The following is a 23,656-nucleotide window of genomic DNA, read 5'->3' as shown; positions in this document are numbered from 1 at the left end:
GGCTATGACTTGGTACCGGGGTTTAAAATTTTCCAAAATCCCTTTTAGTTTGCTTTCATTGATTTTAGTTTCCTGTATTATCATGATGCTTGGTCTATCTTTCTTCAATCTCTCTTTGAGGTATCTCTGTTTGCCTCTGCTATTGAGGCCTCTTATATTCCATGTTGTAATAATCATTTCAATAATTTTGGGGGTTGTTGAAAGACCTCTGATAATGGCACTACTCTTCTAGAGTTTACTGGTAGCTCCCCAACCATTTAGATGGATTCATTCATTGTTCTTCTTCCCCGCTTCTTTCCCCTTTTTCCTAGGGTTCCTGGTTCTTGTCCTTGCCCGCCTTGAGACCCTAGGTGTTCTGGTTGAGCTATGTTTGCTGAGCCCTTGTTTCACTTTATATTGTTGAAAAGTTTCCTTGTAAACTTTCTTTTGATCTTTTGGAATGAAACGTTCGTCCAAATGTCTCCATGCCTGTAGTAAACGTTTCATCACTTGTTCTTCCGCACTGAGATCTTCTTTCTGGGTATCAATCTCCATTGGGTTTTGCTCTATCATTTTCATTGTGAGATCCTCTCGTGGGTTTTCTTCTACCTCCTTTCTCTTCGACTTATTTCCTTCTGGCTCCTTCTTTTTCATGCTTTCCATCTCCATGGTATTGTCTGGGGTTGCCTCCCCCATTTCTTCCTCCTCACAAGAAGTGAATCTGTTATGGGCATGATTCTCTTTCTCATTTTGACTTGCTCTATGGTTTCCTATTGGCCTTTGTTTGCCTTTGGTTCCTTTTTCTCTTGTGCACCTCCTAGAAGCCATCCCCATCTTCTCTTGTCGTCATTTCTCCTGCCCTTTTCTCAGTCATAGGGTTCTCATTATTATTTAGCGGGCAAGCTCAATACAGGTAGCCATATTCATGGAAATGACAACATCTAAAGGGGATATGTTCGTAGTCTAGGGTTTGTTGCCATATTTCATCATGGTATTGCAGTTCTATGTAGTTTGGTAGTGGCTCAGTGATATTCATGTACACACAGATTCTTGCATAATAGGTGTACCTACCTTTTCTTGTTGATTCTACTACTTTGACAAAGGTTCCAATCAAGCTACCTATCCCTTCCAAGATTTCGGGATCCAACAAATCCATTGGTAGGACGAAAATCCATACCCAGATGGGGGATGCCAGAAGCTTTTCTTGATCTGGGTTGTAGCATTCCTCCCAATGTCTCATGAAGAGACCTGCGTTATTAAAGAAATATGGCCCATCCTTGAAAAAATTCTCCTTGTCTTCAAGGTTAGAAAATATTATTGAGAAGAATCCTTTTGCCCCTAGCTTGAGATCTATGTGCCCTTTCGGTTGACACCTTTGTTGGATCCATTTGATCAGTTCCTTCTCTATTGGCCAAGCCCCAATAAACTTGCATATTAGGGCGTCGCCCTTCATGTATCTTCGGTATTCCTCCGGTTTATTGTTTGGGATAACAAATCTTGGTTTCTTGGTTTCCCTTGGCAGGCATTTCCCTCCCAAGCCCACTTTCCATTTAGCTCCCAAAACCGACATTCATTTTCTGCGGCTTCTGTTGTTGCTGGCTCCTCTGTGCTGGCTCGATTCACCTGTTGCAATGTTTTGGTAGGAGGGGATATCTGCCCCCCCCCCCCCCCCCCCCCCTACCGTGCCACTCCTGGCTGTTGTTAATGATACCGCTTTGTCGTGATGCTGCAGTCTCCTCACCATCTGCTGGGTTTGCAGGTTTGTCAAACTGGATCTGTGAAAACCCTAGCTTCTCACGCTTCCATCGTTGTTTCATATTTGATCCATATAGTTAACCTAATGCCACCATGTGTTATTAATGCTGCTCCATAAATATATTAATGAGAACTTGGCTAGATGACTTGTAGACGCAACCTAGGATTGATATGGACAAGGGATCCATAATTGGTCGATTACAACAACAAAACATGGTGCCCTAAGGTATATCCCCGTTCCACATGTTCACATTTGTGAATAACACATACCACAATTTCTTTTCATACTGTAAATGCATAATATGTGTTGTGTCCATTGTTCCGACTTGGCATAATTCTGCTCATAGTAGCGTTGGACGTGAATAACTTATCCATTAATTATGCATGCAATAACTTCTTTGGCTTTGTAGCATGCTGGAACTGTATCTCCACAAGATAATTGTTCTGGCACTGTCATCTCTTAACGCATATCACTCATGTCTATGTAACTATTATGTATTCGTTGAATATGTAATGCTTCATCATGGTTGATTTGTTGTCTATGTAACACTTCATCTTGCTAATCCATAATGATATCGCTAGAATGCCATGAGACTCCTATCAATTCCACACACTTTTGATTTTACCATTAACATGTAACATAGGTCTATCATCGCTGGCATTTAACACTGGCATATTTCAACATTTGGAAAATATTCATTAACCTTCTTGCATAATTATGGACCTTACATATTATTCAAAGTAATATATTATATATATATCATAATTTTCCTTTCCCAAAAGCTTATCACAAAACCAACCACTTGCAAAGCGGAGTTGTGTTTGAAGATTAAACTGATGCAACACCTTCTCTAGTCTATCGAATATCTTCTTCTCCAACATTGTTAGTTCGATGCTTTCCTTCACACTACTCGTGCATACCATTCTACTCATCCTCCTTCTGCTACCTTCTCTGTCACAAATTAATCCTCTTTAACTCGTAAACTTAACAACATTTCTTTATTTTCTACATCAACATTATTTAGTTCATCCTTCAAAATCACATTCCTTGTTTTTCCCTTTTCATCTAGAAAAGGAGCTTAGCCATAAATTTCTCTGCCAACAACTTTGTTTTCTCCATTTAATTGTTGATTGACTAATGGACTAGCCTTATTAACCCAATCTTGCTTGCTAAAAAATGAACTCTGCTTCCAAGACAACGATTCTTCAAAAGTTGCAATGCCATTTATTCTAGCCTTCTATGTAGCACCAGGTGGAATACTTTTGCTCTCTTTATTGTTCCCTCTACGTTTAAATATATATATGGACTAACTAACCTGGCAACACCTGTAGTTCAAAGTTTGGACCAAGATTCAATAAGCTTCCACTCGTTCCCTCAGTTTCATAATAATCTTTGTTGGAACCCAATTTATGTTTTGATTAGCCCTGTCCAAGGTTACAAATCAACCATATGAACCTTGAACTATTTTCCTTTACCAATCCGATGGAAATAATAATATTTTTATTGTAGGCTTGGCCAATTTTATACTAGGTGAATATTCCATGCACAATTTATCTTCTTAAACAAATTATCTCTTTTAGGATATGTTTGGTGATGCTCTATTATGGCCTTTAAAGTTACAAGAGAATATGCAAATAAAACTTGTTCTTTATTTTCAACTTCCCAATCAAGTCTGTCCTCATGATATTGCCACTCCCCCTATGGATTTCTCATTGTTATTTATTTAATTGTTGCCTCAACATGTATATGTTTTTGTTTTCTTCACGTTCTCCATGCCAACTTTGATCTCACCATGTCCATTATATTCTCAAGACATTTTATGGGCTTCTCTCCCGTAGGATGTTGCTGTTTCTCTTATAATACTAATTGGATGACTACTTTGCTGCTTAGATAAACCACGCTCAACCCATGATGACTTCATTACGTCATTGAAGTAACAAGTTGTTCCTTTCTCTTCCTCTTCCACACTTTAGTGGGTTTCCTTCTATTGTCTGCATTTCTTTCTGATCTAGTGATTGGTTTGCTTTGATTAGCTTTCATCATTTGTCTAGAGTTCTTTAGGGTATTTTCCAGTTTGCAGTCTTTGGCTTTGTGTCCAAGATTTCTACACAAATAACACCTTATTTGACCAAGATATTTTTGAAGAATCTAGGGCAATTAGAGTTAATGAGATTCTTCTAGTCATGATAAGTATTTGTGAGGTGTTTTTCAATTATTCTTCTTATTCCAATATTCACTTATTATTATTAGAGTGTGTCTTCTTTAGTTCATCAAATAGCTACCAAAACAAAGACAAGAACACAAGATATTGGCATTTTTCCCAGGCCGAAACCTCTCACTCTTTGAGAGGAAAACCCGTACAAAAATTATTCTTATAGAGATTCCAATTAATGAATACCAAAACCATGACCCTTTACCTATGATACCACTCCAAGACCAAGACACCAATCCTCTTCTTTGTCATAGATGATATCATCCTCACTGCTACTAAATTTATCACCACTGTTGTTACATCAAAGTCATCATTATTGCACCACTGAGATCTTTACACCTTGCTGCACCTTCACTTAGAATATTGTTGCACTTTTACTCAGATTAGTGCTACTCCTTCATTGAGACCTTCACCATGACATTGAGATATTTAGAGAGCGAGATCACGACTGCTTCCAAAATAAATGTCGAGATAGAGAGTGTCACTTCAGTATCATTCTCTTCATAAATATGCCGAGATAGTGAGGCTGCTTTACCGTATTGGTAGGACGAGACAATGATAATTACTGAGACCTTTATTATTATAGCTACACTGAGACAATAACTTCTTTTCTTGTACCGAGATCATGATTATAAGTATGCTGAGATTGCCACCACCGAGGAGGATGAGACTGCAATTTTTCTCACTATAATTGTTCAAGAAAATTGTAGATGTGTGTACTGTACCCATCTGAAGTTGTTGAGCTTGTGAACAGACCTTCAAAAATTTCATCTGAAACTATCCTCTTGCAATTCCTATACCCATTCGAAGTTTAGAGAGAAATTCGAGTTTCTATGTTTTCGGTGATGACCCTAGCTGGGTATTTATAGTTTTTCGTTCTCCATATTAAGCCGACATTACAAAGTGAACCGATGTTTCTCTTATATGAGGCCTCTTATATTCCATGTTGTAATAATAATTTCAACAATTTTGGGGGTTGTTGAAAGACCTCTGATAATGGCACTACTCTTCCAGAGTTTACTAGTAGCTCCCCAACCATCTGGATGGATTCATTCATTATTCTTCTTCCCTGCTTATTTCCCCCTTTTCATAGGGTTCCTGGTTCTAGTCCTTGCCCGCCTTGAGACCCTAGGTGTTATGGTTGGGCTATGATTGTTGAAAAGTTTCCTTGTAAAGTTGCTTTTGATCTTTTGGAATGAAACGTTCATCCAAATGTCTCCACGCCTGTAGTAAACGTTTCATCACTTATTCTTCCGCACTGAGATCTTCTTTCTGGGTATCAATATCCATTGGGTTTCTCTCGATCATTTGCATTGTGAGATATTCTCGTGGGTTTTCTTCTACCTCCTTTCTCTTCGACTTATTTCCTTCTAGCTCGTTCTTTTTCATGCTTTCCATCTCCATGGTATTGTTTGGGGTTGCCTCCCCCATTTCGTCCTCCTCGAGAGTAGTGAATCTGTTATGGGCATGCTTCTCTTTCTCATTTTAAATTTCTCTCTGGTTTCCAGTCAAACTTTGGTTCCTTTTTCTCCTGTGCACCTCCTGGAAGCCATCCCCATATTCTCTTGTTGTCGTTTCTCCTGCCCTTTTCTTAGTCATAGGGTTCTCATTATTATTTAGCGGGCAAGCTCAGTATAGGTAGCCATATTCATGGCAACGACAACATCTAAATGGGATATGTTCGTAGTCTAGGGGTTGTTGCCATATCTCATCATGGTATTCTAGTTCTATGTAGTCTGGTAGCGGCTCAGTGATATTCATGTACACACAAATTCTTGCATAAGAGGTGTACCTACCTTTTCTTGTCGATTCTACTACTTTGACGAAGGTTCCAATCGAGTTACCTATCCCTTCCAAGATTTTGGGATCCCAAAAATCCATTGGTAGGCCGAAAATCCGTACCCAGATGGGGGCTTCCAGAAGCTTTTCTTGATCTGGGTTGTAGCATTCCTCCCAATGTCTCATGAAGAGGCCTGCATTGTTAAAAAAATATGGCCCATCCTCGAAAACATTCTCCTTGTCTTCAAGGTTAGAAAAGATTATTGAGAAGAACCCTTTCACCCCTAGCTTGAGATCTATGTGCCCTTTTGGTTGCCACCATTGCTGGATCCATTTGATCAGTTCCTTCTCTGTTGGCCAAGCCCCAATAAACTTGCATATCAGGGCGTGGTCCTTCATGTATCTTCGATATTCCTCCAGTTTATTGTTTGGGATAACAAATCTTGGTTTCTTGGTTTCCCTTAGCAGACATTTCCCTCCCAAGCCCACTTGCCATTTAGCTCCCAAAATCGGCATTGCTTTTCCACAGCTTTCGTTGCCGTCGGCTCCTCCGTGCTGGCTCAATTCACCTGCTGTAATGTTTCGGTAGGAGGGGATCTCTTCCCCCTACCGTGCCATCATGGCTACTGTCAACAATACCGCTTTGTCGTGATGCTGCAGTCTCCTCACCGTCTGCTAGGTTTGCAGGTTTGTCAGAGTGGACCCGTGAAAACCCTATCTGCTCACGCTTCCATCGTTGCTCCGGATTTGATCCATATAGTTAACCTAATGCCACCATGTGTTATTAATGTTGCTCCATAAATATATTAATGAGAACTTGGCTAGATGACTTGTAGACAGAACCTAGGATTGTTATGGCCAAGGGATCCATACTTGGTTGATTACAACAACAAAACATGGTGCCTTAAGGTACATCCCCGCTCCACATGTTCACATTTGTGAATAGCACATACCACAATTTCTGTGCATACTGTAAATGCAGAATAGGTGTTGGGTCCATTCTTATGACTTGGCATAATTCTGCTCATAGAAGCACTGGACGTGAATAACTTATCCCTTAATTATGCATACAATAAATTCTTTAGCTTTGTAGCACGCTGGAACTGTCATCTGCACAAGATATTTATTCTGGCACTGTCATCCCTTAATGCATATCACTCCTGTCTATGTAACTGTCACGTATTCGTTGAATATGTAATGCTTCATCTTGGTTGATTCGTTTTCTATGTAACACTCCATATTGCTAATCCATAATGATATCGCTAGAACGCCATGAGACTCCTGTCAATTCCACACACTGTGGATTTTACCATTAACATGTAACGTAGGTCTGTCATCGCTGGCATTTAACACTGGCATATTTCAGCATTTGGAAAATATTCATTAACCTTCTTGCATAATTATGGACCTTACATATTATTGAAAGTAATATATTATATCGATATCATAATTTTCCATTCTCAAAAGCTTATCACAAAACCAACACAAAGCAGAGTTGCGTTTGAAGATTAAACTGATGCAACACCTGCTCTAGTCTATCGAATATCTTCTTCTCCAACACTATTAGTTCAATGCTTTCCTTCACACTACTCGCGCATACCATTCTGCTCATCCTCCTTACCTTCTCTGTCACAGATTAGTCCTCTTTAACTGGTAAACTTAACAACATTTCTTTATTTTCTACGTTAACATTATTTAGTTCATCCTTCAAAATCACATTCCTTGTTTTTCCCTTTTCATCTAGTAAAGGATCTTAGCCATAAATTTCTTTGCCAACAACATTGTTTTCTCCATTTAAGTGTTGATTGACTGATGGACTAGCCTTATTAACCCATTCTTGCGTGCTAAAAAATTAACTCTGCTTCCAAGACAACGATTCTTCAAAAGTTGCAATGCCATTTATTCTAGCCTTCTATGTAGCACCATGTGGAATAATTTTGCTCTCTTTATTATTCCTTCTACGTTTAGCTATATATATGGACTAACTAACCTGGCAATGGATTTCACGTGTAGTTCAAAGTTCGGACCAAGATTCAATAAGATTCCACTCGTTTCCTCAGTTTCATAATAATTTTTGTTGGAACCTAATTTATGTTTTGATTGGCCTTGTCCAAGGTTACAAATCGTCCATATGAACCTTGAACTATCTTCCATATGAACCTTGAACTATCTTCCTTTACCAATCTGATGGTAATAATAATATTTTTATTGCAGGGTTGGCCAATTTTCTACTAGGTGAATGTTCCATGCACAATTTATCTTCATAAACAAATTATCTCTGTTAGGATATGTTTGGTGCTACTCTCTTATGGCCTTTAAAGTTACAAGAGAATATGCAAATAAAACTTGTTCTTTATTTTCAACTTCCCAATCAAGTCTGTCCTCATGATATTGCCACTCCCCCTATGGATTTCTCACTGTTATTTATTTAATTGTTGCCTCAACATGTATATGTTTTTCTTTTCTTCACGTTCTCCATGCCAACTTTGATATCACCATGTCCATTATCTTCTCAAGACATTTTATGGGCTTCTCTCCCCTAGGATGTTGCTGTTTCTATTATAATACTAACTGGATGACTACCTTGCTGCTTAGAGAAACCCACCCTCAAACCATGATGACTTCATTATTTCATTGAAGTAACAAGTTGTTCATTTCTCTTACTCTTCTACACTTTAGTGGGTTTCCTTCTATTGTTTGCATTTGTTTTTGATCTAGTGATTGGTTTTCTTTGATTAGCTTTCATTATTTGTCTAGAGTTCTTTAGGGTATTTTCCAGTTTGCAGTCTTTGGCTTTGTGTCCAAGATTTCTACACAAATAACACCTTATTTGACTAAGATATTTTTGAAGAATATAGGGCAATTAGAGTTAATGAGATTCTTCTAGTCATGATAAGTATTTGTGAGGTGTTTTTCAATTTTTCTTCTTATTCCAATATTCACTTATTATTATTAGAGTGTTTCTTCTTTAGTTCATCAAATAGCTACCAAAACATAGAGACAAGAACACAAGATATTGACATTCTTCCTGGGCTGGAACCTCTCACTTTTTGAGAGGAAAACCTGTACCAAAATTATTTTTATAGAGATTCCAATTGATGAATACCAAGACTATGAACTGTATAAATAAATATAACACAAGGCTTCTACTTACGCGAAGATAACTAATTGGTGTAAGAAGGCAAGTAAGATCTCGGGTGTGATTTAGGGAAATAGAGCAGAACGTTGCAGTGTGGAGGCCCCACAACCCCTAGTTAGGCTACGTGAAGGCAAATCTATCAAGGCGCAAAGGCCAAGGAAGTGTGCGAAGCAACCTCGCGTAGGGACTAACAATTGGCCAAATCAACCCCTCAGACATCTCAAGGGTGCGGAAACCTAGTTCCAGTACTCCCCCATACTACTTCAGGTGAGACCTCAGTTCGTGCTCCGCGGACTGTTGCCAAAAGGGTCAGTAGTACAGGGATTTGTTTGGTTATTTAACTTTGAACCTGGGTGACACCCCACTAAGCCAACATGAGAACACAGTGGAATATACCACTAAGAAATTGGAATGTGCACTCTTATTTATTCAAAGAGAAGTTGGGATTTTGTAAGACCCTTTACATAAAATAAAGCATCTCAGCCTGATGTGAACTTGTGGAATAGTTCGTGGGTGAAGGCACGGTAACCTTGAGACACCTTGTTTCATCTGATGATATTGGTGTAATCTCCTTAGTAGAATATGGTTGCAACTAAATGAAGTGGTTACCGTGTTTACTTGGTTTTGATATATGGTGGGTGGAGGTGACGGAACATCAAGACCCTATGTTTCAGTTGACACTACTGGTTTAGAACTCCTCTAGAAGCACTCTACCTTGAGCTTTGGAATCTGGCTCGAAGATGATACCTACAAGAAAGACTTGGCTACAACTTGTCTATGGTTGAGTGACGAGTTGAAGTCTTACTCTATGTTGCCAAAACTTGCATAAGATAAGTATAACCTTATGTTTGTGCTCACACTTACAATATTACCTCTATTATTTATAACAGGATAATGACATGCTAATGTTGAGAGTGTCGGATCTTGCATTCATTAATTACATAATGTCGTGTTGGCTACAAGCCTATAATGATGTCAATCTGATGCTCAAGTGTGTGGTTTATGCCTATAAATTGAGTCTGGAACGAGTTTCCTATTTATCTATGGAATGTTAATTTCCTGTAGGAATTTTGAGCATCGTATGGTTTCCTGATTATTTGCATGGTTTTATTACAAGTTATTTATTAGCCCGAGAGATCAAGAGATCTCTGAGATAAGAGGGTCTTGAAATCTGTCAATTAATATTAACTTAAGAGGCTGGTAGATCTCTAAGTGTCTATTGGATGATAATTTCTCATTGGTCTCCTTGAAACTGAATGGACAAGCTCTTGGTTTTTTTTATTATGCGGACATTGTCCATTGTTGCTAAACTAAGGAAGGATAACATAACGTATATATATATATACAGGCTTATTAGGTCGGATATGACTCTTATGGAAATCGTAGGAGAGATTTTCGCGATGGGCCAGGTAATAACCTTAAGAGAAATGGGTTGAATCCTGGTGCCAGGCTCAAACATTCACAGAACCGCAGTGGAGCCATGGGATAATTTTCGACCTCTCGTTGGTGGCCGAGATCTTGGAATCTCGGATCTCATGAGTTATTGAAATGCTGCTCTTTTCCAATCTTCTGAGATTGTTTTCTCCAAGGTTTTGTTTCGAGATGGAAAATGGGTTCCTGATATCTACCGTACTTGAATTTTCCATCTCAGTACCTCGATTTTCCAACCCCGTGATGAGGAATATCCTTTGTCTCTTAACAGACATTCCTTTCATTTATTGTTGGCTAACTTCTCGATCTCGACAGTTTGGTGCATAGTATCTTAAAGTTTCCTTCGAGAAGAATTCTCTCGAGGTACAGTAATTTCCTCCAAGTTCTTTCCGGGATGACATGGTAAAAGTAGTCACGCGCTTGTATTCTTCCAAGATGAAGTTTCCTCCAAGGCAGTTGATCATCGAGAATGGCTTACCTCTCAGGAGGTTTTCAAATGAGGGAGTTTCCTCCGGGATGACGTGGTGGGAGCAAGCCCAAAGTGTATTTCTCCTGAGAAGTAGTTCTCATCAGGAATGAGTTCACTCGTGGAGTTACCTTCAAGCTAGTTTTCTCTGGGGTGACATGGCTTCGAGGGGCCCACACTTTTTTGCAGTTATTTTGTGACCTATGTGGAAGGATGAATGGGTCATCAGGTAATGAACTAACAGCAAGTGGCAACAATGAAGCTGACTATGACAGCTACGTGGGTGCCAGATGGGGACCTCATGGCAGTTTGATAGCATGGCTCAAACTTTAAGTGGCTATAACTTTTTATATGGAGGTCGAATCGGGACAAATTTTATATTGTCAGAATCATTTCGACAAGGCAGGCAAACATGATGAATTCATCCGTATGAAGTTTAAAGAAGTTGAAAAAGATTAAATTTTTAGACCCCATTTCATATCTCCTTAAATCTCAAGTCAGGATAGTGATGGCCTCTTAACCTATATGTGGGCTAAGAGGGAGTGTGTTACAAAAAGTTAGAAAAAATTCATTTTTATATTGATGATTGGAATAAGCTGACAACAAAGAGGATATTTTAAAACCCTAACTAAAATTATGTTAAATTCTTGTGTACAGATTTGCAAAATTTAACAGTAGATTAGAACATAATGTTGCATAAACAGAATGTAAAAGAAGAAATGCAATTACAACCATATAAACTCACATAAATATATATTTTTTATTGAAACAAATACGTTGAAGAAGATACAGTGACATGAGCCACTATGTCCTCCTCCGCAGGGTCCTTTAGAACATAATGTTGCATAAACAGAATATAAAAGAAGAAATGCAATTACAACCATATAAACTCACATAAATATATATTTTTTATTGAAACAAAACATACGTTGAAGAAGATACAGTGACATGAGCCACTATGTCCTCCTCCGCGGGAGGGTCCTTTGTATCCATTTTATGTTCCTGGTATGAAATAAGCGAAGATGTGGAGTTGAACTCAAGTGGAGAGATCAAATGGTTTAAGATCAAAATATTAACAATGAAAAATGGTCATGGTAAAATGGTGGAGAAAAACTTCTCTGTTTATAATAAAATGCTAGATTAGTTATGGTCAAATAATAAAATATTTAGTGGACCAAATTAAGATTTAATGGTTATGTGTATTTTGTTATTTATAAGATATAAAAAGACTAAAGAAATCGTCAGTAATTTTTATTTATTTAATTAACTCAAAAAATAATGATTAATTGATTTAATTAAGAAAAGTGGGTGAAATAATCAATAAATAAAAATGGGTTTATTAATTATTTCCGTGAAATGATCAAACGAGTTATAAATAATTGCATGGAGGCACTCACTGGCCGAGTATGGTAGAGATGTTGTAATGTAATGCTTAACTTTGTCAAAACAATCAATATATATATATATATATATATATATATATATATATATATATATAAAAATAAAAATGACCAATGGTATTGGTCCATGGTATTGAGAACCCATGATATTAATGTGGAATATAGCGTATTTAAAAGGTGAAATTAAACCAGCCTAGATACATCATAACTCTAAGGGCCAAGTGGGATCAAATCAAACAATGATTTAATAAATTATTTCTATGAGAAAAGACGAATTATTAAAGAATAATAAATAAATATTTAATTATTTAATTATTCCTATGGAAATAGAAAATGTGGGAGAAAACAAATTTAATTATTTCCACATAAATGGGTAAATATAAAAATACCATGAAATTAGTTTTTTTTTTCATGTGAGTAAATTAATTAAATAGAAATAACTTAGGAATAATGGCTTACTAAATTATTTTCTATGTTGAAAGTAGGTTGTAATTTGTAAAACCCAGACTACATGGTATATTTGGATCAACCTAGTAAAATATGGCTACGTGGTCGCTCTTTAGGTGATAACATTTAATATTAAATTTGTTTCCTCATTAATATTTTCTTTGATTTTTTTTACAAATATTTATTTACCATTTACATTTGTTATATTTATATTAGTTTAGGTTATTTTTATCTCTTTTTCTTTGTAAAAAGTTGTAAATAACAAAATAAAAATAAAGAACATATCATTTCCCTACATCGATATTTCTCATAAGATATCTTTCATTGAAATAATCTTGTCTATCTCATTTAGCCTTGCAAGGTTTGAGGTGCTTTGTGTAAATATTATTCCTCACTAGTATCATTTCTAGGTTTTGTCTTATTTCATGACCAAAATACACTTTCAATTTGTATTGTATCTGATTAATTGTAATTGATATAAATTGGATATCTTTTGAACTTTAATCATATTGGTGATTGTTTACACATACCAACGTAATCTTTTCCTTGAGATCTGATACCAAGTTACCTTGGTCAAGTTTGGCTAGACAAATACACCCTTTCTATTACTTTACCTAGCTTAGTAAAATAAAAAACCTTTCTTAGCTCAAGAAACCCCTTCCTGGCCTTAAAGTGAGAGTCAAGGCCACCAAGGTGATAGTAGGTGGCTTGCCTAATAGTTTCGCCTTAGCTCTCCAACAAATATTGGGGATTTTACCTTCAAGGAAATAAAAGAAAACTAGAACAAGGCTAGAAAGGGAAAGTAGCATATAGTGCCAAGGAAGGGGTAGCTCAATGCATAAACAGTCCCTCAACAAAGGTGCTCATGTGGATGAATATATTACATAATCTTACATGACTATGTAACACCTCTCATGAAGTTAAATCTTATACCATTCCATCTATCATTACACATACTCCTTGATAAATTTCCTAGGAATACTACTTTTTTGGGTTGACATACCTATTAGGGGCTAACAATTATCATGTCATACTTAAACTTAGCAAATGACATGTATTCTATAAATTATTTTGAAGTTTGAAGATGATACTTAATGTCATCTACCTAGTGACATTTACATGACATGACTTGCCTTCTATGTTGCATTGACTTGTGTACATGCCCTCTTTGAATGATGTACTTTGCATGGATATGTCATGGATATCAGTTTTGAACCCTTTAGAGGACATTGAGGGGATTTTAGCATATATTATGAAAATGGACAACTTTATGTGCTATTATATTTTGATGGAATACCCATAATTCCACAAAATCAACACCATTAGATGCAAAATGGCCATGAAATTTTTGAAATGTGGTCATAATAGAAATTCATGCAAAAATGGACATAGTTATGGTGCTTCTAAAATCTGCATCATGAAAATTATCACGACTTTTTTACCATTCATGAGACACTTTTTCATTAGGTCATTCCACATGTCGAGGAGGATGACTTGGCACTTAAGGCGAGTTCACATGACTTGGGGAGCATATTTAGGGTCATTTAACTCATCCACTCTTGTATCATGGATATTTTATGTATTATGAATTTATCTCTAGGTCTTGTAAGGATATAAAGACATTTTTATATTTCAAGGACTTTTTCTAGTAAAATATTATTATTTTAATAAGAAATGTGTTGGTTAGTTCATATAAAGAAGAAAATTACTCATTTATGACTCATTGCTTACTGTGGAGAAACATCACTACTTGTCTAGTATTTTTCTTTTCCAAACGATTATGGATGGATAGTTAGAGTGACTTCTTCTGGAGATTATCTTGTGGGTGAATTTACTTATTTATGGATGATCATGGCTAGGGTTTTGAAGACTGGTAGATTTCTTGAACAAGTGATCTTACTTTATCTTGTGGATTTTGTTTATGAATGAATGCTAGTGTAATTATACTTCTCTATTGTTGGTGTTGTATTCTCTTTATTATTCTTGAACAAACCTCTCTTCTCAAATCCCTTAGAAGGTTACTATTGGAATAACTTCCCTCGAATCATGTTGAAGTTATCAATAAGGTACTAGGTGACTTTTTAGAATCTATGGTGGGCAACCCTAGATATTACACTTGATCTACTTGCTTCTCTTTAAGGGAGTCCTTGATTGACCCTGTGTACTCAAAAAAATTATTTAGAATGTAACTATGTTCGATCTTCATAATTTTCATTGTAATCATGTCATTATGTATATCTTATGTATCTATCAAAAGAAGAAAGAATTTTTTTTTTTTCAAGCACAGATTTCATGCTCCATTTAAGTGGTCATCTAGGTCAAGCATGCATTTCATGCTCCTAGGGTTTTTAAAGTCTATAAGAGATGTTTCATGAGCCAAGAGAGTCTTTGTCATGTGTATAAGACCCTATTGGGAAATTTGTAACAAGAAAGAAGAATTATTTTTGAGTCAAAATTGTCAATATTGACCTCTAAGACCAAGTCAGCCTAAAAGAGGTTATACAACCCCTTGAAAAGGATATAAATACAAGTGATTTAGACCTTATTAGTAAACCTAATCACAAGAAGTTTGTTCTGAAATAGAAGAGTGAAAAATTCAAGAAGCCAAGAAAGTCAAAGGAGAGAGAAGCTTAAGGAAGGAGGAAGGAAAATTGAAATTCTGACCTAGTTTTTGGACTATTTTCTATGATACATATGAAATTTTGAGATGCTTTAGGGGGTTGAAGTTGCAGACCTACAAAAGTTCTGAAGTTTAGATGTTGGGGGGGGGGGGTAGGGGAGGGGGATTATGAGTTTGCAGTAGTTATGGAAGGGTTTGACCCTTGTTGACTTGGTTTGACTTTGACTAGTTGGAAGGGTTTTTGTTAGAGGGTTGACTTGGTGCTTGGAGGAGGTCTTGGTCTAGGGTTTTTGGTTTTGGATTTCTTATTTGAAGTTGTTTCTATAAGAAGAGAATAATTTTGACTGGGCTTTCCCCTAAGAGAGGGGTTTTTTCCTGGCTAAGTGCCTACATCTTGTGTTCATTGTTTTCATGATCTTCATTGTTTTATAGTTTTGGTAATTGTTTGATGAAAGAGAACATAATAAGAAAAATAAGAAGCTAATATAGTATCACAAGAAATTATCAAGTAAGATAAATCACCCTAAGTGTTTCCATATAGATTTCTCAACATGGTTTCAGAACTAAGGTAAAGAAGGAAGAGGCAGCTTGGAATCACTCTTGATGATATAAGAAGAGGGCATGTTTTATAATCATCTTGGAAGGACATAAGAAAGGACATAAGATATTCATAAGGAATAACATAAGGAAGGATGCAAGAATAAGATTGAAGGAAAGAAGTCTCATTATTCATCTTGAAGGAAGGCTACTAGGCTAAGAGGCTCGTTTACAAGAAAGCATCTTGAGAAAAGACTTTTGAAGACATCTTGAAAGAAGCATCTTAGAATATATTTTGAGGAGTTTGGAAGACATCATTTGAAAGGTAGAAGGAAGAAATTTTATCTCTCTTTAATTTTAAGCTCTTGATTGTAGGTCATTATCTTGAAGAAGGATCTCTCTGTCTTGAAATCTTTTCTAGAAAGTCTTTGAAGAAAACAAGAATCTTGGGACCATCATTAAAGTAATTTAAAAAAAATATCAAGTACCTTTGGAGAATCATTAAAGAAAGCTTAAGAAGTGACAAGCACCTTGGGACTCTCATCAAAGCAAGTAGGATACCTCTTGAATGCATCAAGGAATATCATCTTCAAGTATCTATTGACAAGCATAGTTGCATAATTAAGCAAGAATAAGGCTGAAGAATGGACAAAGTACTTTAAAAATGAAGTAAGGATTAAAATAATTCTCATTGAATCCGTAAAGGATCATATAGTTCTAGTTGTGAAGAAGTATAAAGTCACATATGAAAGTCTCAAGCCTTTGCTACTAAAGGAAAGAAGTAAAATAAAGGAAGGTTTGGAAAGTTTGAACCTCATCAAAAGAATCAATTTAGAGGAAGGCAAGATATGTCCAAAATGAAATGTTATGAATGTAATTTTCATAAGAATCCTCAAAATATAATGAACAATAAGAAACAAGAAAGGGATGGAGCTCACACAGTTACATATAGAAAGAACTTGAAAAGAAGCCAATGGTTGTAGATCCCAAAGATCTCTTTTATTGAAGTCTCATGACATCATGGATAGAAGTGTATGGAATTAAAATAGTTTAAATTCATATAGACCGTTGCATTGGAAGTAGTCATCTAGCAAGAATACAAGGTTTTTGACCTATTCATGCAGCAACACTTTGGCATAATAAGGATCAAAAGGACCCTCTACAAGAATAGAATCATAAAATTACTTTTCAATATGTGGAAGAATCATTATAACATGGTAAGAGTATAATAATTTTGTAGGTATAGTTATAGCATGAAGGAAGTCTCATCTTCAAGAAAAGAGGTAGTTCATTCAAAGAAGTAGACTAGATGGTTGTCTAAAAGAAGAAGAATATGCTTGATAACTTGAACATGAAAATGGTGTGGATAAGTTTTGGATAAATTTTGGAACTCTTGTGGATGGAAGACATGATAGTTGAACCTAAAGATAGTGATCACCATCTAATATAGTCTCTTAAAAGACTATTGACTAAAAAGGGAATTATTGAAAAATAAGTGTTATATCTCTCTTCTTATAATATTATTTTCTTTAACTTAGTACTTCATTTTAATATACATTGATTGACAATATATTTTATTTTTATGATCTCCCTAAAAAGATAGTAGGTATATTCTAAAGAATGTCTGTGAAAGAAGAAGTCAAAAGTTTGTGGCTAGATTCAAAGGGAGCCTTGAAGGGAGATTTAAATCTTGGAAGAACTTTGAATTTAAAAGAAGCTTTAATTCAGAGGGGGCGGTTCAATATTAATGTAAAAACCAAAAGGAGGTACGATCATTTAGTTAATAATGCATAGTATTTGCATGTAAGGTATGTTAGGGTTTTGCAGTTTCTTTATGATAAGTCTAAAAGACAATGAAAGTGTTAGGGTTTGAAGATGGCATATTTTGCATGATTAGAAACTAGGGTTTGTAGACTTTACATTTTTTGAAGGTTTTTAGTATCTAGGGTTCATAAAACCTAGATGGGAATTGAATTAGAAAAACCCTAGAATAGTGAAAATTATAACCCTTATTATTTGTTCCCTCTTGAAGCCCTAGCTCTTGATTTCTAGCTTTTGTAGATAGAATCTAGGGTATGTGATAAAAACCCTAATAACAGTTAGGTCATGGGATATCTAATGTTTGTAATCAAAACCCTAGATGCACTCTTTTGAAGTCATGATAACCCTAGATTGACATAATTAACATCGTGCTCTTGTATGTGTATATTTTGCTTGGTTATACTTGTTGATGAAAATTATGAGTACATGAAGATGGTTTTCAAAATTGTGAAAACTAGATGAGAAAATGTAAGAACAAAAATCAAATATCATGCTAGATGATGACCTCATGATAATGATGAGTATGATGGAAAGAGGGAGTTGCAGAACCCCTAATTATATTTAAGTTTTCATCTAATGAGCATATTAATGATTGAAGGATGAAGCTAAATATGTTGTTACTTGTGAGATTGGAAACGAAGTTGTTTGGTTCAAGAAGCTTCTATTTGATTTATTTGGAGGACCGATGGATCCCACTATTATATATTATGATAACCAAAGCAGCATAAGGTTGACAGAGGACCCTGCGTTTCATGTTAGGACTAAGCATATTAATCATATTAGAATCTTGGTACAAGATGGGGTTGTGAAGCTATAGTATATTCTGATAAATGAGCAGGTAGCTGATATTTTGACTAAATATCTCCCCAATAAGAAGCTTGAGTATTTGAGAAGCATGCTTCGATTAGTTGATGTCTCTAATTTGGTTGAGAGGGAGAGATGATGAGTTCTTGTACCTTAGGTTGATTAGCCCATATGATGGTGCTTTGAGTTGGTATCTTGGCAAGTAGCCTAGATTATACCTAGAACCCTATTAGGGTTGGTGCCTTGGCAGGTAGCCTATATGACACCTGATGTCTTGGCATGTATCCTAGATGACACCTGAATCCTTATTGAGTTGGTATCTTGGTAGGTAGAACCCTATTAGGGTTGGTCTCTTAGTAGGTAGCCTAGATGACACCTAGTGTCTTGGCAGATAACCTAGATGATACATGGGTCCTTATTGGGATGGTACCTTGGCATATAGCTTAGATGGTACAAAGATGGATTGATACCTTAGCACTTAGCCTAGATCATATCTAGATCCCTAAAATTGGGTATGTTGTTTATGATACTCTTCTTATGAGAACTCTTCAACGAATTCTTATATCAGTTGTACAATTATGAATACCTCTCTAGTTAAGAGAGAGTGTTGAAAATGTAACCATGTATAGTCTTCATAATTGTCATTGTACTCATGTCATTATGTATATATTATGTATCTATCAAAAGATGAAAGAAAATTATTATTTTTCAAGCATGGGTTGCATGCTCCATTTAATTGGTCATCTAGGTCAAGCATGCATTTCATGGTCCTAGGTTTGTAAATTATATAAGAGATGTGCCATGATTGAAGAGAGTATTTTTCCTATGTATATGATCCTATTGGGAAACTTGTAACAAGAAAGAAGAATGATTTATGAGTCAAAATTGTCAATATTGACCTCCAAGACCAAGTCAGCCTAGAAGAGGTTATTTGTCCCCTTGAAAAGGGTATAAATACAAGTGATTTCAACCTCATTAGTAACCATAATCACAAGAAGTTTGATATGAAATAGAAGAGTCTCAAATTCAAGGAAGAAGCCAAGAAATTCAAAGGAGAGAGAAGTTGAAGCAAGGAGGAAGGAAAATCGAAGTTCTCGCCTAGTTTATGGACTATTTTCTATCACACATGCAAAAATTTGAGATGTTCCAAGGCGTCGAAGTTGCAGACCTACTACAAGTCCGAAATTTAGATGTTGGCAACCGAAATTATGGGTTTGCAATAGTTCTGGAAGGGTTTGACCCTTGTTGACTTGGCTTGACATTGACTAATTGGAAGGTTTATCATTGGAGGGTTGACTCGGTGCTTGGAGGAGGTCTTGGTCTAGTATTTTTGGTCTTGGATTTCTCATTTGAAGCTATTTCTATAAGAAGAGAAGAATTTTGACCGGGTTTTTCCCTAGCTGAGAGCCTACATCTTGTATTCATTATTTTTGTGATCTTCATTATTTTATGGTTTTGGTAATTGTTTGATGAAAGAGAACATAATAAGAACAATAAGAAAAAGTTAATATAATATCACAAGTAATTATCAAGTAAGATAAGTCAACCTAAGTGTTTCCATATAGATTTCTCAACAAAAATGATAGTAGGCACTAATATTTTCTTAACCTAGTCAATCATATTTTATAAAATCAAATTATATTTTAAATTTTTGGGTAAATTTAGGGTTTTCTTTTGCTTACATCTAATTTTCAACCATAAGAATCTCTAGACATTTAGGGTTTTCATGCATACTTTTGATCTAAAATTCTAGGATTTTCTTGCATATTATTGACCTATAATCCTAGGGTTTTTTGGCATTTTTGACCTAAAATCCTAGCTAATCAAACCCTAGATTTATTCATTATTTTATCCTTTTTAAAACTAGTTTAAACCTCATGTTTAGCTCCAAATTTTATCATTGTTATAACTTGTTTAATGTTGTAATTTCCTATCTTTCATATAAGTTTTACAATAGTCATTCGGAATTTTTTAATTTGAGTAGTTTGTGGATTTTTTTACATGAGATTGTTACTTGATAAACCTCCTAGATTAGCCCTAGAATGCCTTCAACCAAATCTAGAATTGGCAATCACTAGCCACCTATAAACCGTAACTCATTTGACATATCTCAATGTTGGTATTTTTCGTAGTTACTTAGGAATCCTTAGACTTGTCCAAAGAGTCCTAAGTCCTACCCAGGAAGTCTCCCTTATGTTGGCTTTATCCTTCAATAAAACAAGGGAAGTTGTTGCTAAGGTGACAGTGGTAATATTTATGAGGTTCCACCAAGTCTTGGCACCTTGTGACGGCTTTGCATTGAAGTGCTGGAATTTTTTTATAATAATCCCAAATACTAATTTTTATTCACAATCACAATCAAATAATTTCATTTGCACTTATCAAATCACCCAATCTGCATCATGCCTCTTCAGAAAATTCTATACAAGCAATTTTGTATGATGTCCTTTCAATTCCTTCAAGATATCTTCAGCCCAAATTCCAATTAAGGATATCAACTCTAGGGGTCAAACAACAATTTTTATAAACTGGGAATATCTCAAAAAGTAAATAGAAACAACACCAATGCTTTATTAATAAATAGACATGCTCTCTTACGTTATGAGATAAGACAGGAAGCATTACATTCAGAAATCAGTTGATTTGACCAATCAACTTGTTAATTTGGCACCTCAGTGACAAATTCCAATCATGGGACTGGATTCCTCTTTCTGAGAGGACCATTTTTTACCTTTGAAGCACTGGATTTGGACAAGGGAAAGTGTATTTTTGAAGTGAATCCCACAATGTCACATTAGTTAGATTTTAAGCTTATGTGGCTGTCATTTATGGATTTTTTATTCGGATTATCCACAATATTGTGTGCCTCTTGTTGTCAAAGTTTTGAATCCCAACATGGATCCATCTTCAAGACAAAAGTGATAGATTGAAAGAGAAGCTTACCAACTAGAACAAATAAATACCTAATTCTTAAAAAAAAAAAACCGCCTCTAAACCTAAGCCTACGTGAGACAATTACTAGAAAAATATTTAATTTATTATATTAAACACATTTGTTCAATTATAAAGAGAAACTTTTATAAATATTTTTATAAATATTGCTTTACTTTTTATTTCCTAAATATTTTTTATTTAAGATGACCAATTAATTTAAAACTTTAAATTATTCTATAAATTGATATCCTAGAACTAATATATAAGAATATGACGCACATTAATTTATTAACTAAAATTATTTTAATTATTATGTTTAAAATTAATGTTAATATCTATTAAAAAAATACCTAATGTGGATAAAATGAAATTAATTTTTAATTCACTAGCATTAAATATTAATGATTATTAATAATAATCTTAATACTATTTATTAAATTATTAAGCCAATAAAGATTAAGGTTATAATAATAATAATAATAATAATAATAATAATTATTATTATTATTGGATTTTTTGGTTAGTAACTTAATATTTAATGATATGCTCCATGTTATTTTACTTCCTCATATCTGCTCCATGTTATTTTAATTATTAGTATGTTAATAAAAATTTTAATTGAAAAACTAATTAATTTATAAGAATATTAATAATAAATGACTAACAATAATTTATTAATTAATATTCTATTAATTTTATGATGAAATATATAAAATTATTATGCTAAATTAATATTAATATCTACTTAAAAAAAGGTTCTTATAAAAAGAAATTAATTTGAATACATTACCATTGAATAATAATTATTAGATTCTTTTATTTAATAATGAACAATAATTTAATTTTTATATTCTTTTATTTAATAATGAACAATAATTTATTTTTTATGAAAATAAATTATTATGAATACATATTATAAATAGATAATAAATTATTAATTTATTAATTAATACTTAATTCATAATTATTAATTAAATCTACTTTTTAATGTTTATAATTATTAATTAAATCTACCTATTAATGTTTATAAGAATTAATTAATTAATTAATTTATTAATTTATTTATGAACCTTAAATAATTAATTAGAGAGGTCAGGAAAGAGGGCTCATACCTGGAGTACTATACCTTAGACGACCTGGAAGTGCTGATATGCCTAATCACCAGAAGCCAATTTCGGCTGATCTAATTTCCACCATCCCTATTGAGGTTATTCAGACGTTTCCTAATCTCTATTGCCTCTCTGATTTTTCTCTTTTGATAGTGATCTTCCCTCGCGATAATCTTGGCACTCTTGAGACAAACATGATGCTTGGTTTTTTAGGAGTGCTCTGCAAGTGCTGAAGTGCGTGATCTTCCATGCTCTTTGAGTTTGGTTTTTAAGGAACACCCCGTCTCTCCAATATAACTTTTCCCTCAAGAACAATCAATCTTATAAACTCCTTTGAGATGTTGTTGATCAATACTATCCTTGACAGATCTCATTTTTTGCTTAATTGTTCCACAAGTCGTAAACTGAGTGAAAATGTCCTTCCTTCTTAGAACCTTGGTGATTTTATCCATAACCCCTAGAATGAATGGAAGATAAGCAGTTCCACACTTTTCTTTAGGGTCCCTAGGGAGGACCTTTCCTTCAGCTCTTTTTATAGCCTTTTTAGTATCTCTTTCTTTGTATCCTATATCCTTAAAGACCGAGGTTAAGTGCTTAATCTCTTCATCAAGGTGATCGGCATCGGAGATTTTGAGGCCTCTAACAGCAAGAGTGTTAAGGACTCCAAATTTTTGGGTTGGATGATGGTACAAATCGGCATGAAGGTAACTCTCAGTGTGGGTTTTCTTCCTAAAGACCTAGTGTACCATCCTCCTTGTTAGTGTCAGTCTTTGCAGCCTTCCTCCAGTGATCAAACATGCTCTTACAAAGTGATTTTAAGGTGTCAAGGTCAAATTTTGTCATTTCAGTGAGTCTTCAAACAAAATTTGGTCACTAGGCATTAGGTCTAGGGTTTGCTTTTACTCCTTTCAAAGTTGTCCAAATGACAATCCATGTCACCATTCAGCTGAGTGTACCATCATTCAGAGGATTTTCATCATCATGTCAAGTTCCACTGGGTCATTTTACACCTTGTTCATGCTTCAGTTGTGCCTAGGTAAGGTTCATTTCCCTCTCCTAGGGTTTTGAAGCTAATTTCTTTTGGATGGTCAAATAATCAGCAAAACTTGTATCTTGATGTTCATACACATTCCCCTATCCTTAATGTACCTTATTAAACACTTCCCATCACTGAGATCCCCCAAATTCCTCATTTTCGCACAAACCCTAGTTTCTTGCTACA

Source organism: Pinus tabuliformis, chromosome J, assembly GCF_031772625.1.
Source record: "Pinus tabuliformis cultivar Carrire ecotype Pingquan chromosome J, CPIR1, whole genome shotgun sequence".
Lineage (NCBI taxonomy): Eukaryota > Viridiplantae > Streptophyta > Pinopsida > Pinales > Pinaceae > Pinus > Pinus tabuliformis.
This window is presented reverse-complemented; position numbering follows the sequence as displayed.